Source organism: Podarcis melisellensis (genome assembly GCF_964234715.1).
Source record: "Podarcis melisellensis genome assembly, chromosome: 14".
In the NCBI taxonomy this organism is placed as follows: Eukaryota; Metazoa; Chordata; class Lepidosauria; order Squamata; family Lacertidae; genus Podarcis; species Podarcis melisellensis.
The window spans coordinates 34,857,023-34,870,906 of NC_138546.1; positions in this window are offsets into that span (position 1 = coordinate 34,857,023).

Below are 13,884 nucleotides of genomic sequence, written 5' to 3' on the forward strand. Positions count from 1 at the left end.
ATCCTCAGGGTCCTTTACAATTCTACAGCTCCGGGTTTGGGAAGTGGTGTACAAATTTACCTCAGACAGATCCTGCAGGACGTATGTTTGAGGATGTATGAGGTCCAGCTCCGAGGCCTTCTGGCAGTTCCCTCGCCACGGGGTTACAGGGAACCAGGCAGAGGGCCTTCTCGGTAGTGGCACCCTCCCACCAGATGTCAAGGAAATAAACAACTATCTGACTTTTAGAGAACATCTGAAGGCAGCCCTGTTTATGGAAGTTTTTTAATGTTTGATGTTTTATCGTGTTTTTCATATTCTGTTGGGAGCCGCCCAGAGTGGCTTGGGAAACCCAGCCAGATGGGTGGGGTATAAACAATAAAACTTTTATTATTATTATTATTATTATTATTATTATTATTATTATTAAAGAGAGAGAAAGCTGACACCCAACTTACTCCAAAGCAGCAAAGCGGAGCTGCTGAGAGGCCAGAAGCAAGCACGTAAGAAAAATCCAGTGAGTTGGCATCACTTTTACCTTTCCAACTCCACTTTTGCTCTTTGGGAATCTTTTCCTTGTTTCTGCCAAGACTCCTACCTCAAAACTCCAGACATGAAAGCAAACTATGTGGCTTGGAGGGAGAAGTGGGGATGCAGACACTACAGCGACCCAAGTGTCTGATGTTCACACACACAGTCTCACCCTAAAACATACCAGGAGACCAGAGATGGGCAGGAGAAGAACCTCTTTGTTAGCAGAGAAGAAGTATTAGCGACATCAAGGCCAATGAGTCCCACAGGGTGTGCTAGTTTGCCATCATGTACTGCAGTGGGGGCTGGTCTATGGGGTGCAGACTAGAGGGTGACACTATCGGCTTCCGGCTCTGGCCTGGTGGAACGCTCTGTCTCATGAGACCAGGACCCTGCAGGATCTGATTTCTTTCCGCAGGGCCTGTAAGACAGAGTTGTTCCGCCTTTGGCTTGGAATCAACTTGATCCTCTCCCCCTCTTTCCTTTTTCCTTTCTCCTTCTGTGATGGAACTCCTATTTGGGGACTTCCCTGGCTTTTTTTGCTGGCCGACGTAGGACCAGTCTGGATAGTTGGCCTTGGTGAAGATTTGAGGTTTTCATCCCCAAAAAGTTTTTGATTTGAGTTTCTACTGAAATGAGGCTTTGTTTTAATGTATTTTAATCTTGTTTTTAAGTTGTATTTTAATCAATTGTTTTTATACCTGGTGTTAGCCGCCCTGAGCCCAGTCTTGGTTGGGAAGGGTGGGGTATAAATAAAATTTATTATTATTAGTATTAGTATTAGTATTAGTATTAGTATTAGTATTAGTAATAGTAATAGTATTCCTCCTCCTTCGTAGTCTCAGTGTCGCCCCTTGTCGAAATCAGCAGGGAGGAGAATGGGGTCAAAATGAGAAATAGTAGACTCCACCTGTCATTGGCTGCAGCGCCCCCTACTGTCGGGCTCCCTGCCTTCCATCATATCAGTCCCAATGGACATCAGCCACCACTGCTGAAACCCACAGGCAGAGAACAGTATATCTGGTACCTCATTGATGCAAGGGACAATCCTCTGTTCTTTGCACATAATCATGATGGAGGCCTCTTGCAAAAAGCAACCCCCTAATACCCAGCAGATGTATCGGGGCCAGTGCTGTGGTCCATTCTGGCTCAGTTCATCTCAGCACCTGGAAGACCTACCTCACTCCCTTGAAGGGTTCCTTTCTTGCAGCCTGAACACCACGCATTGTCCTTCTCCTCCAACCACTTGCAGTCTGGAGTCTTTCTCCCAGTTGCTGACGCTAAAAAAACACACAGGCTTTTCCTTGTTCATTCTCTTGCAATTTCCAGTAATGTGCTCTTCGCACAATCTCTCTGCGGCTGTTATAATTATGTGCGAAATCGTTCTCCCCCATAAGGAAAGGAAAACAAAATCAACATACTAGAAGCCTTTCTCTTGGCCGGGGCTGGGGGACTGAGCAAAGAGAAAGAAAGAAGGAAAACCAAAGAAAGATGCATTGCAGCCTGAGCTGGATCTGGACTAGCTCAATAATGGCAGAGCTTTGTATGCCAAAGGTCCCAGGTATAATCCCTGGCATTTGCAGATAGGGCTGAGAAAGACCCCCCTGTGTGAAACCCTGGAGAGCCATTGCCAACCAATTAGAGCTAGGTGGACCAATGATGTGCTTTAATACAGGACTGGATTCCTCCTTACAATGAGAGAGCTACAGTTATTATTCCCATATTGGCCTGAATATAAGTCACACTTTTTTTCCAAATTCTGACCATGAAAAGTTAAAGTGTGCCTTAAATTCGCGACCTTACAAAAATTGGCTTTTATAATATCTGTAGGATTTTCTTCTACATTTGCCATTTATGGGTGTGGTTGGCTGCGGAATTTTAAGGGAGTGGCTTATATTCGAGTATTGTCTCTCCCCCCCCCCAATGAAATTTAAAGGTGCAGCTTATTTGCAGGTGCAGCTTATATTTGGGCCAACACAGTATTATTAATATTAATTATTAATATCATCATCATCCAACTCTTCCTTCCCCAAAGAACCCAGGGTAGCAAATGGATTACAATTTATAAAGAAACAATGCTAAAACAGATTAAAATATCCTAAGAACAATTGCAAACATCTAGAACAGTGGTAAGCAAGGTTTACCTTGCCTGGGCCAGTTCACTCCAGCGGAGATCCCTCTGTGGGATGGATGTAATTGCGCCTGCCTGCGATTTCCGGCATCTGCGTCTGCGCAAACATGATTTCCAGTGCCGCGGAAGCGAATTCCTGCACTGTGCTGGTTTAGCACAGCATGCGGGGACTCACTGAGCAGGTGGCTCATTTCAGGGGTGGCTCGTGGGCCAGTTAAGTGACCCCCATGGGCCACTTGTGGCTCATGGGCCTTTGGTTGCCGACCCCTGATCTAGAAGCAGCTACAAGTAAAAACATACTTCCAAACAGTGATCTCAAGGTTGCCAAGAGCAACACTCCTCAGCCACACAAGACCTGAGCAAACAGGGATGTTTTCAAATTCCTTATAGACAGGAACACCTCACTAGGAAGGGCATTTCACAACCAGGGAAGCACCACTGAAAAGGCCCTGCCATGGTTTGGCACCAACCAAACAGCGGCCATCATATTTTATACAATTTTTTTTTTCTATATTCCACATTCTACAGATGATGGATTTTCCCCTTCCTAATAAATAGGCTCATTTTGGACATCAAGTCATAAAGAGACACCAAGATATAAAGAGAATCACCGAGTCATAAAGAGAAGTATCTCTTAGGCATCTGGTTGGGTCACGTCAAGGACGCTTGTTAGCATCTATGCTACCTTCACAATTTCAGGTTTCCCAGAAGCTTTCGTATGGCCATTGTAGGAAGCAGGAGGCAGGACATGATGGAACTTTGATTTGATCCTGCAGAGCACTTCTTCTGTGCTTACTTATTTTGCTTGGCTGCTATTATTCAGTAATGGACTGTCCATTATCTAAGACTATAAGAAGATAAGTGAGAGCTGGACCATAAAGAAGGCTGATCGCCGAAGAATTGATGCTTTTGAATTATGGTGCTGGAGAAGACTCTTGAGAATCCCATGGACTGCAAGAAGATCAAACCTCTCCATTCTGAAGGAAATCAGCCCTGAGTTCTCACTGGAAGGACAGACCCTGAAACTGAGGCTCCAATACTTTGGCCACCTCATGAGAAGAGAAGACTCCCTGGAAAAGACCCTGATGCTGGGAAAGACAGAGGGCACAAGGAGAAGGGGACGACAGAGGACGAGATGGTTGGACAGTGTTCTCGAAGCTACGGACATGAGTTTGACCAGGCTGCGGGAGGCAGTGGAAGACAGGAGTGCCTGGCATGCTCTGGTCCATGGAGTCACGAAGGGTTGGACACGACTAAACAACAACAACAAGAAGAAGATAAGAAGAGCCTGCTGGATCAGGCCAATGGACCATCTAGTCCAACATCCTATTCTAACTGTGGCCAACCAGATGCCCGTAGGAAGCACACAAGCAAAACCTGAGCACAGCTACACTCTCTGCTCCTGCAGTTTTCATTAACTGGCATTCAAAAGCACATAGCCAACAATGGCTAAGAGTCATTGATAGCCTTGTCCTCCATGAATTTGTTGAATCCTCTTTTAAAGCCATCCAAGCGGGTGGCCATCACCAGATCTTGTAGCGATTTCATAGTCAATTCCATAATTTAAGTATGGGCTGCCTGAGTAAGCACTTTCTCTTGAAAGTCCAGAACCTTCCAACATTCTGCTCCCGACAGTCAACCTGTGGCAGCACACCTGCCATTGTGATAGCCTGTGGTCTGGAAGACATCACTTGATCCTGGAAGGGTCCACTTGATTAGTAGGGGAACTGGTGGGTAGATGTTCCTGCTTTGGGGACAGGGAAGGTGAGACTAGATGATCTATTTCAGGTTCTCCCAGCTCTCTGAGCCTATGAATCAGCATCCTCCGAATTCTTATGGCGTAGTTCATTTGGTGAAGAGCTGCAGTTTGCAGGACCTATCCCTGTTCACAAATATTGACATTGCAGTCGGTGAGTCCAGTGCTAGGAATAACATTTCTAGGGCTGGCTTTAATCTGACAAGCCTTTCAGTTAGTTGAGTAGCAAGAAGAAGAAAAATCAGTTCCACTCCCCACTCAACTCATTACATCAGCCGTTTGGACATGAGGGTGTAGAACTTCTGATACCAAAATTCTCCCTCAGGCAATTCTTAAATGGCTCAGAGAAATCTTGTTGAGTATACAGCGTAGTTCAGACTTTCCCAAACTGGTACCCTCATAAGAAAAGCTCTGCTGTATTTGGCCAAAGATCCACCTAGTCCAGCATCAGTTATCTCAGTGGCCATGGGAAGCCCACAAGCAGGACTTGAGTGCAATCACTCTCTTCCATTTGTGATTCTCTGCAGTTGTTATTCAGAGACAATCCTAAACTGAACTGAACTGTGTGGGCTAGCTGCTTCCCTCCCTCAGTCCCCAGGCAGCCAGGCCAGGCTGGGCCACCGATACCACTGGAAACTGAGATCCAGCGCCGAGGGCCTTCTGGCGGTTCCCTCATTGCGAGAAGTGAGGTTACAGGGAACCAGACAGAGGGCCTTCTCGGTAGTGGCGCCCACCCTGTGGAACACCCTCCCATCAGATGTGAAGGATATAAGCAGCTATCTTCTCTTTAAAAGACATCTGAAGGCAGCCCTGTTTAGGGAAGTTTTTAATATTTAATGCTGTATTGTTTTTAATACTTGATTGGAAGCCGCCCAGAGTGGCTGGGGAAACTCAGCCAGATGGGTGGGGTATAAATAAATTATTATTATTATTATTATTATTATTATTATTATTATTATTATTATTCCACCAGAATTATGGCAAGTGGCCTTTACGGAGCATCATTCCCACTTTCCTTGCACAAAGCTTCTACAGAGGTTAGACTACATTTAGTCTCTACTGAGTATGTGTTCTGATTTGATTGCAGGCCAGTTATACAACTTTGCACTTCCTCATCACTTTCTTAACTGCAAAAAATTAAATAAATAAATTCACACCATACATTTAAAGCACATTTAACACTTGTGGCTCCCCCCAAAATAACCATGGGAACCGTAGTTTATGCCTTTCAGAGCTACAGTTCCCAAGACTCTTAAGAAACCACTGTTCCCATTATTCTTCAGGGTGAACCCATGTGCTTTAAATGTATGGTCTGGATGTGCCTTAGGGCAATTGATGACTTCGGTCCACTTTAACTGAGCAAACCTAAATCTCCTGTATTCCCTTTAATCCCTTCTGCAAAAGAATGACAGCCTGGAGTCACTCTCAGTGTGTCTGTAGACGACACCATATTAATGTGAATATGTGAAGCTTTGCAGAGTAGCAAGGAAATAACAAGAGACACCTGGGGAGTAGAGGGCTTTATTATTAGGACATTATTCATCTGTTTTCTGACCATTTGTGTGTATGTCTTGATCTTATAGTCTTGGTGGAAAAGTAAATGTTCTATGTGCCAAGTGACACATTCTAGGCTTCGGTCGGAATTCCATAAAAAGATTCCACTAAAAATATTGGGAGGGGCAGATCCTGAAGCCAGTGGTCCCTTCTACAGTGAAATGAATAAGGCAAAAGATGAGGGAGGGAAGGAGAGAGGGAGGGAGGGAATATACTAAGAATATACCCAACGCGGGAGGTAAGTGAGGCATCTGGCTTCTTCTCCCTCTAGCTGTGTCATGGTCTGGAAATGTGTTGGACCACTACACTTTCAGGGATCATTTCTATAGCATCAACCTGGAAAAGCGTGCTCAAAAACTGTACTCAAAATGGTCCACCTAGTCCAGCATTCTGTTCTTACAGAGGCCAACTGGATGTTTGAAGAAAACCTTCAAGCAGAACCCAACACACAAGCCCTCTTGGCCTCCTGCTGATTCTAGCAACTGGTATTCAGAAGCATACCACCACCGACGGTGGACGCAGAAGATAGCAATCACCAACCAATCACTAGCCAGTCATAGCCTTGTGCTCCATGAATTTCTCTAACCCTCTTTTAAAACCTTACAAGTTGGTGGCGCTCACTGCCTCGTGTGGGAGCAGGCTCTTTAGTTTAACTATGCACTATGTGAAGAAGTACTTTCCTTTGCCTGACCTGAATCTTCCAGCAAAATCTCTGGGGGAAGGTAGCAACAAGATATCTGAGGGAAGCTTATTTGGGGGGGGGGGGGAGAGCCATATCTCTAATCTTCTGTGGAAACGTGGTGTTCAAATGCAGGCACTATAGTAAATAGCAGCATTTTCCTGGCCAACTGTAAAAGTAAAAGGACCTGACCATTAGGTCCAGTCGCGGATGACTCTGTGTTGTGGTGCTCATCTCACTTTATTGGCCGAGGGAGCCGGTGTACAGCTTCTGGGTCATATGGCCAGCATGACTAAGCCGCTTTTGGCGAACCAGAGCAGCACACGGAAACGGCGTTTACCTTCCCGCCGGAGCGATACCTATTTATCTACTTGCACTTTGACGTGCTTTCAAACTGCTAGGTTGGTAGGAGCAGGAACCGAGCAACGGGAGCTCACCCTGTCGTGGGGATTCGAACCACCGACATTCCGATCAGCAAGCCCTAGGCTCTGTGGTTTAGACCACAGCGCCACCTGCATCCCTCTGGCCAACTGTATTATAGCTTAATTTATGCCAGTGGCCTGGGTAACACCAAACTGTAAGGAACCAATCCTCCCATGAAGAACCACAAATGAAGTAGCGGTATGATTTTGCATGGTTTTCCATTCCACCTTGTACTCATCGCATGCAGCACTGTTTCTGTTCCACCACAGTTTGTCTTCTGCCAAAAACAACATTATTTGTCTTGCTGGCCTCTGTGGTTCAATTACATAAATTACACAGTGACTTTCTCATTACAGTGGTACCTCTACTTACAGACGCGATCCGTTCCAGGGTGCCATTTGCACCCTGAAAAGTCCATAAGTAGAGTGCCGCTTCTGCACGTGCGCATGACGCAATAGAGCGCTCCTGCACCTGCACGTGTTGCGAAATCCAGAAGTATACACTTCCGGGTTTGCCGCATTCGCAACCCGAAAATCCGCAACATGAACCTAACTCAACTAGAGGTATGACTGTACATAATTCCACCTCACTTTCCACCTCACCCTCTGAGAATTTGTCACTTGGTCCGTCCCTGCTCTGCCCTCTTCATACCTCTTCTGGTTCTGGGAGACCAGCTTCTCCTCCTCTCCAGCATCCACTTCTGCCTTTGATTCTGGACTACTCTCTATCACAGACTTTTCCTGCTCACTTGAATCATGTTGCCGGTCCAGCTTCCAACACCTCCTCTTCCCAGTCTTCTCTCTCTTCTCCTTGTCACCCTCCAGCCCCCTGGGTGTGAGCCTTCTCCCCTTGGGGGTTCCCCAGCAATGCAGTTCCCCAGCCAAGAAATGTGTACAAAGAGGGACATTTGATCATGGGGGGGGCGGGGCAGGGGAGGCTGCCTAAATCCAGTTGCTGGTCATCATCATTGTGGGCCCCTCCAGATCTGTGGACCAAAATGCCAATCATCCATGGCTGTTGGCCATGCTGGCTGGGGTTGATGGGAAATGTAGTCTACAACATCTGGAAGACACCATGTTGGGAGTGGCTGCCGAGACCACATAGCACTGGTCCTGAAAGACCTAGATTGGCTCCCAGTACGTTTCCAAGCATAATTCAAAGTGTTGGTCTGACCTTTAAAGCTTTAAATGGCCTCGGCCCAGTATACCTGAAGGAATGTCTCCACCCCTATCATTCAGCCCAGACATTGAGGTCCAGCGCCGAGGGCCTTCTGGCGGTGCCCTCACTGTGAGAAGTGAAGCTACAGGGAACCAAGCAGAGGGCCTTCTCAGTAGTGGCGTCTGCCCTGTGGAACGCCCTCCCATCAGATGTCAAGGAAATAAACAACTATCTGACTTTTAGAAGACATCTGAAGGCAGCTCTGTTTAGGGAAGTTTTTAATGTTTGATGTTTTTGCTTTTTTATTATTGTTATTGGTGTTCTGTTGGGAGCCACCCAGAGTGGCTGGGGAAACCCAGCCAGATGGGCGGGGTATAAATAATAAATTATTATTAATATTACTGCTACGCTGGCCCATAACTGATCACGTGCTGCCTCTAGCTTGGATTATGGAGAAAGGGAAATGACTTGCCACACTCATGGATGTTCCTGATCACCCAAACCTTTTCATCACAGCCAGGTTTAACATCATATGTGTCATCCAAAAGTACTTGTCAGTTGACAAATTAGCCTACCCAAATTGACCTTATATAGACCAGGAACTATGTGTACTTGAGAAGAAGTGTACTCCCCTCCCCAACCCCTGTAAATATCAGCTACCCACTCAGAGACCAATGGAGAAGAATTTCCTTTCCACCCTTTCATTTTTCTGTTCTGTTGTGCTGAACTTGTTCCTCTCTATGTTTGGATACACTGGAGGGAACTTGTGGTTATATGGGGAGGTAGGAAAGGGAATGTCCCACTTCCTGTTTCATTCCTGATTCCAAGTGTCACCATGTCGGAAAGGGACAAATAACAACATGAGGTATGCAACCACTTTAAGCAATGTTCTTTAGCTTAAAAATAAGTAAATAAATGACTCCCACCACATGATCCGCTGATCTAACGATCTGCTGGCCTGCTATTCATTCTGTGTCCATCATACTGGTTTTGAATCCTTACCAAAAATGAAAAACTCTCCAGATGGAATTTCTTTCCAGACACTGGGGTTCCAATCTCCCCCCCCCCTGAAATGGTGGGATAGTTTTTTGGGGTGTGGAGTGGGGAATGAGGGGGGCAATTGGGGGACACACTGTATGCTTTGCATTCCTTTTTAAAGGAGAAGGGCAGGAAAATGAATTGAACTGCTCTCCCTCCTTCAGGTTCTCCCACCAGGCTATGTACACACCAGACACGGCTTCCCTCAAGGAATCGTGGGAACTGTAGTTTTCTAAGAGTGCTGGGAAACATAGTTCCATGAGGAGTAAATAGAATTCTTTGGGGAAAGTCATGTGCTTTAAATGTTCTTTAACTGTATGGTGCATAGATAGTCACAGACAGTGTGAGCTACCTGCTACTGTCTGGTTGGCCACTATGAGAACAGGATGAGGGACTATATTTGCCATCTGTCTGATATAATAGGGCTTTTTCTATGTTTTTTAAATGTTGACTTCCTCCAAAGGGATGCACAGCTGGTCTCTTCAGTCATGTCATTTAAAATATCGTTGAATGTGGGTTTTTTTGGAGGGAGGGGTGTCATAAAAGCATAGAATTGTAACATTGGAAGGGACCCAGAGGATAATCTAGTCCCACCCCCTGCAATGCACTAATATGCAGCTTTCCCTTAAGGGGATCAAACTTCAACCTCAGCATTAATAGCAGCATGCTCTAACCCAGTCTGGATTATATTCATGGGTTCCTTCCAGGTCTGTAATCCTGCATCTGAGGTTAGAATATATAAAAGGAAACCCATATATATAAAGGGAACAGTTTCTTTGCAAGATAATGGCCTTGGCTGGGCAGATAAATACTTCCATTTACATGTCTAAAGAAGTTGCTCTGTTGCCGTAGAGACAAATGGGTGGGTCTTTTCCCATCTCACCTGAATGGATTGTCATCCTAGAGAAGAGAATTACAGGTGGGGAAGGGGCTGTGTGTGCCAGTTTTAGCTGATGCTGGAAACTGGAGACACCGAGGCATGTTTTGCTGTGTGCTAGGGAACCTAATGGAGAAGCAGTATCTGTTGGGATGTGCTTAAATAAAACTATGCATCCCCAAAGACACAGCAGCCTCCATTGATCTTCATTCCAAGAAAACCAAACCCTGGGTAAGCACAGGTTTTCCTGGAGTCTCTTGCCATTTGGAGATTGTGGCATGTACCACTGTTATTTATTTTTTAAAACCTGATTGATTGATTTCTCAGATCCAATACAATGCTACATTACAAGTCGTATGCAATGTTAGTAATACTTGGAGCAGACCTACTGAAATGAATTGATGCAGGGGGCCGCTAGGAGCGCCTTGGAAGATGGCTGACAATACCATCTATCCAGCTTGCATGAGGTAATTAGAGGCTGATTATGGGGAGTAAATCAGTCTCCCTCATCTTCCCAGGGAAATGGGAAGATGCTGCCCTTGCCCGCGGTTGCTATAAATCACCCCCGAGTTCGGATGAAGGAGGGGGTGAGAGGCACTGGGCGGATAGCCCTCGTACAGGCTTGGAGCTCCCTGAAGCTGCTTTCAGGAGCGAACCGGGTTGCGTTGCTTAAAAAGAAGAAAAAATTGGAGAAGTAAATGCACATGCTTCAAGAGAGGTCAGGAGTGTTTTTATCTGCTAATAATTTTACCACTGAGATGAAGAAAATCGGGACGGAAGGAACAGAGATAACATCAGAGAATCGCAGACATGTTGGTAGGTGGAACGGAATGGAAAGGGGGGGAAGACTTTCTATTTTTTCATGTGATTACCTAACAATCCTCCCCCTTAAAGAACCGTCTCAACGACCAATTTGCAAGTGGGACTAAAAATGAACTGTGTGTGTGTGTGGGGGGGGAATAATATGAATTAAAGGTTTTATTCTGTGAAAGATTTGGAAAGAAAAGAGGCTCTCTTTGTGACGCGACAAGAAATGTGATCCAATATGGACAGGCAGACCTTTGCTGCATGATATATGGTCTAGGGAGGATGAGCCTTGGACTGGTTATCAGGTTGGGATCATAAATTTGAAAGGGCTATTATCCTCCTGGAGAGACTAATTTACGATGCAGCGGGTCTGGAAAGTTAATGAGCAGACATTTAGACTGCATTTCATTGGAGTGGAACAAGATGGCAAATGTCTGCTCAAATGCCTGCTCGAACGGAACGCCTGGACTATTGGATTTCTGTGAGAGATCTACGAGAGAGCATTACAAAGTCCACACAGAGATAGAAATAAGACTGTTTCTTTCAATCCACTTGTGGAGAGAACTCGGAGGTGACTGAAAAGGAAAATGAGTAATGACAAAGAGTTGAGAAGATGGGACTGGAAACATCATTGTAAACATGAAAGCAGCAGAAATATAGACGATTGGACTCCTGCCGATCGCGAAGCATGGGTACCCCCACAAAAATTTATAATTCGGAAAACATTTGGACTTTATGATGTGTATTGATATAATTTGGACTAATTGGTATGATATGTTTAATTTGGTAAATAGAAACTTAATAAAAATTATTTTTTAAAAAGAAATGAATTGATGCAACTCCCTTAGGTTGATTTATTTCAATGGGTTTACTATTAGTTAGAATAGGGGTCAGCCAACGTTTTCAGCAGGGGGCCAGTCCACTGTCTCTCAGACATTGTGAGGGGCCGGAATATATTTTGAAGGGAAAAAATGAACAAATTCCTATGCTTCACAAATAACCCAGAGATGCATTTTAAATAAAAGGACACATTCTACTCATGTAAAACATGCTGATTCCTGGACCACCCACAGGCCGGATTTAGAAGTTGATTGGGCCGGATCCGGACCCCAGGCCTTAGTTTGCCTACCCATTGTTAGAACTTAGTTGGAGACAACCCTATGAAATTTTATGTCGGCATTCTTGTTTGTCACCTTGAGAGGGCTTCTCTCCCGCCTCATCCTGGGAAGGCGGTCTATAAATACAGCGGTACCTAAGGTTACGTACTTAATTTGTTCTGGAGGTCCGTTCTTAACCTGAAACTGAAGCACCACTTTAGCTAATGGGGCCTCCCGCTGCTACTGCACTGCCGGAGCACAATTTCTGTTCTCATCCTGAAGCAAAGTTCTTAACCCGAGGTACTATTTCTGGGTTAGCGGAGTCTGTAACCTGAAGCATCTGTAACCTGAAGCGTATGTAACCCGTGGTATCACTGTATTCAAATTAAATAAATATAAAATATATAAGAATGGACATGTGATGGAACAATGCCTCTGTTGAGCTACCCTCAGCCCTCACTTCTGTAGCTAAGGAGAGAAGCGTTTCATGGGCACAAATATCCAATACAGCAAAAGCTCTTCACCTGAGGTAATCCCACCATTCATCTCCAAGGTCAACAGAGAGCTGTTTATACAGTGCTGAACTAGGAAGAAAATTCTGGGAGAAAAGTCAACAAGGGAGATGTCGTGTGTCCGCCTGCACAAAAGACACCATTTTCTCCTACTTACCTGGTTCATCTAGTGACGGGGCAAACATAAAATTAGCCCTGTTTTCATTTGTTCATTAGTGCCAGTCTTTGCGCTCTCTCTCTCTCTTTCTGAGTTTTCAGACCTGTGAGCAGCAGAGAAGCCAAAATAAAGACAAGGGAGCAGCTTGATGAAGAGGTGAACCACAGCGAATGGGCAAAGAAAGGTTGTGTGTGCCCAGAGGGCTGGTTCCAGATTTGAAGAGACCCCTCAGAAAACCGCTCTCTGATTAGCTTCTCTTACATCCAGGGAGCCTGGCTGTGGACTTACCTAGCAACAGCGGTGGACAGCGACAAACGGCCATTTTAGATTTCCCGCAGTGCCCCTAAAGGTAGCATGACTCTGAAGCATTGTGGGAAACAAGGACTCACACAGGAGGTTCTAGGCAGGTGTTGATGCTAGTAGGCACTGCCAGGACCTCAGCATCTGCCCAAGGATTCCAGGTGCTGAAACCAGGCCTGTGTTCAGCCCAGGGGAGTGTCACATCCACAAAATAGTGGGATGCAGCATTGACAAGGTGGATGTGAGATCTAGTAGGGCCTAGTGGTCAGTCTGTCTCTGGCCTCTGCCGCTTCAGATATAGGTAGCTGCGCTACATTGGAGAACAATGCTTATTTGATGGGGCCTTCTATTTGAAGGGGTTTCTGACCCAAGTCCAGATTAAAGATAAAGAACTATAAGAAGGGAAAGCTGGGAGGTGAATCTTGAAGCTGCCCATCAATTGTTAGCCATATCTGGAAAGCAGACAGAGCAGATGTACAGGTCTCCTGGTCTTTCCTGTTATGGTGATATGAAAAAAATACTGAGAACCTGATTGATGTTGTGCTTAGAATGTTGTTATTTATATCTCTCAACCACTGAAACCACCAAGAGCTCTTCTATAATGCTTTTTATAAAGGCTCTACACCAGTGTCTGGCATATGCCTGTATGGAAAGGTGTGTCTTCAGCTAGTGCCTAAATTGCATAAGTATTGGCACCAGCAATTTTTCAGAATCAATAAAAAGACACAGAAACATTTTTCCAAATAGAATAATGGGAATACCTAGAGGAGAAGCAAATGTTGGCCTATAATTGTTCTGGGCTTGGAATTATAGTAAAGAATAATGTTTAATATTGGCATAGCATTTCTGAGCGTTTGGTGCATGTCATGTGAATTTTCTAGTTGT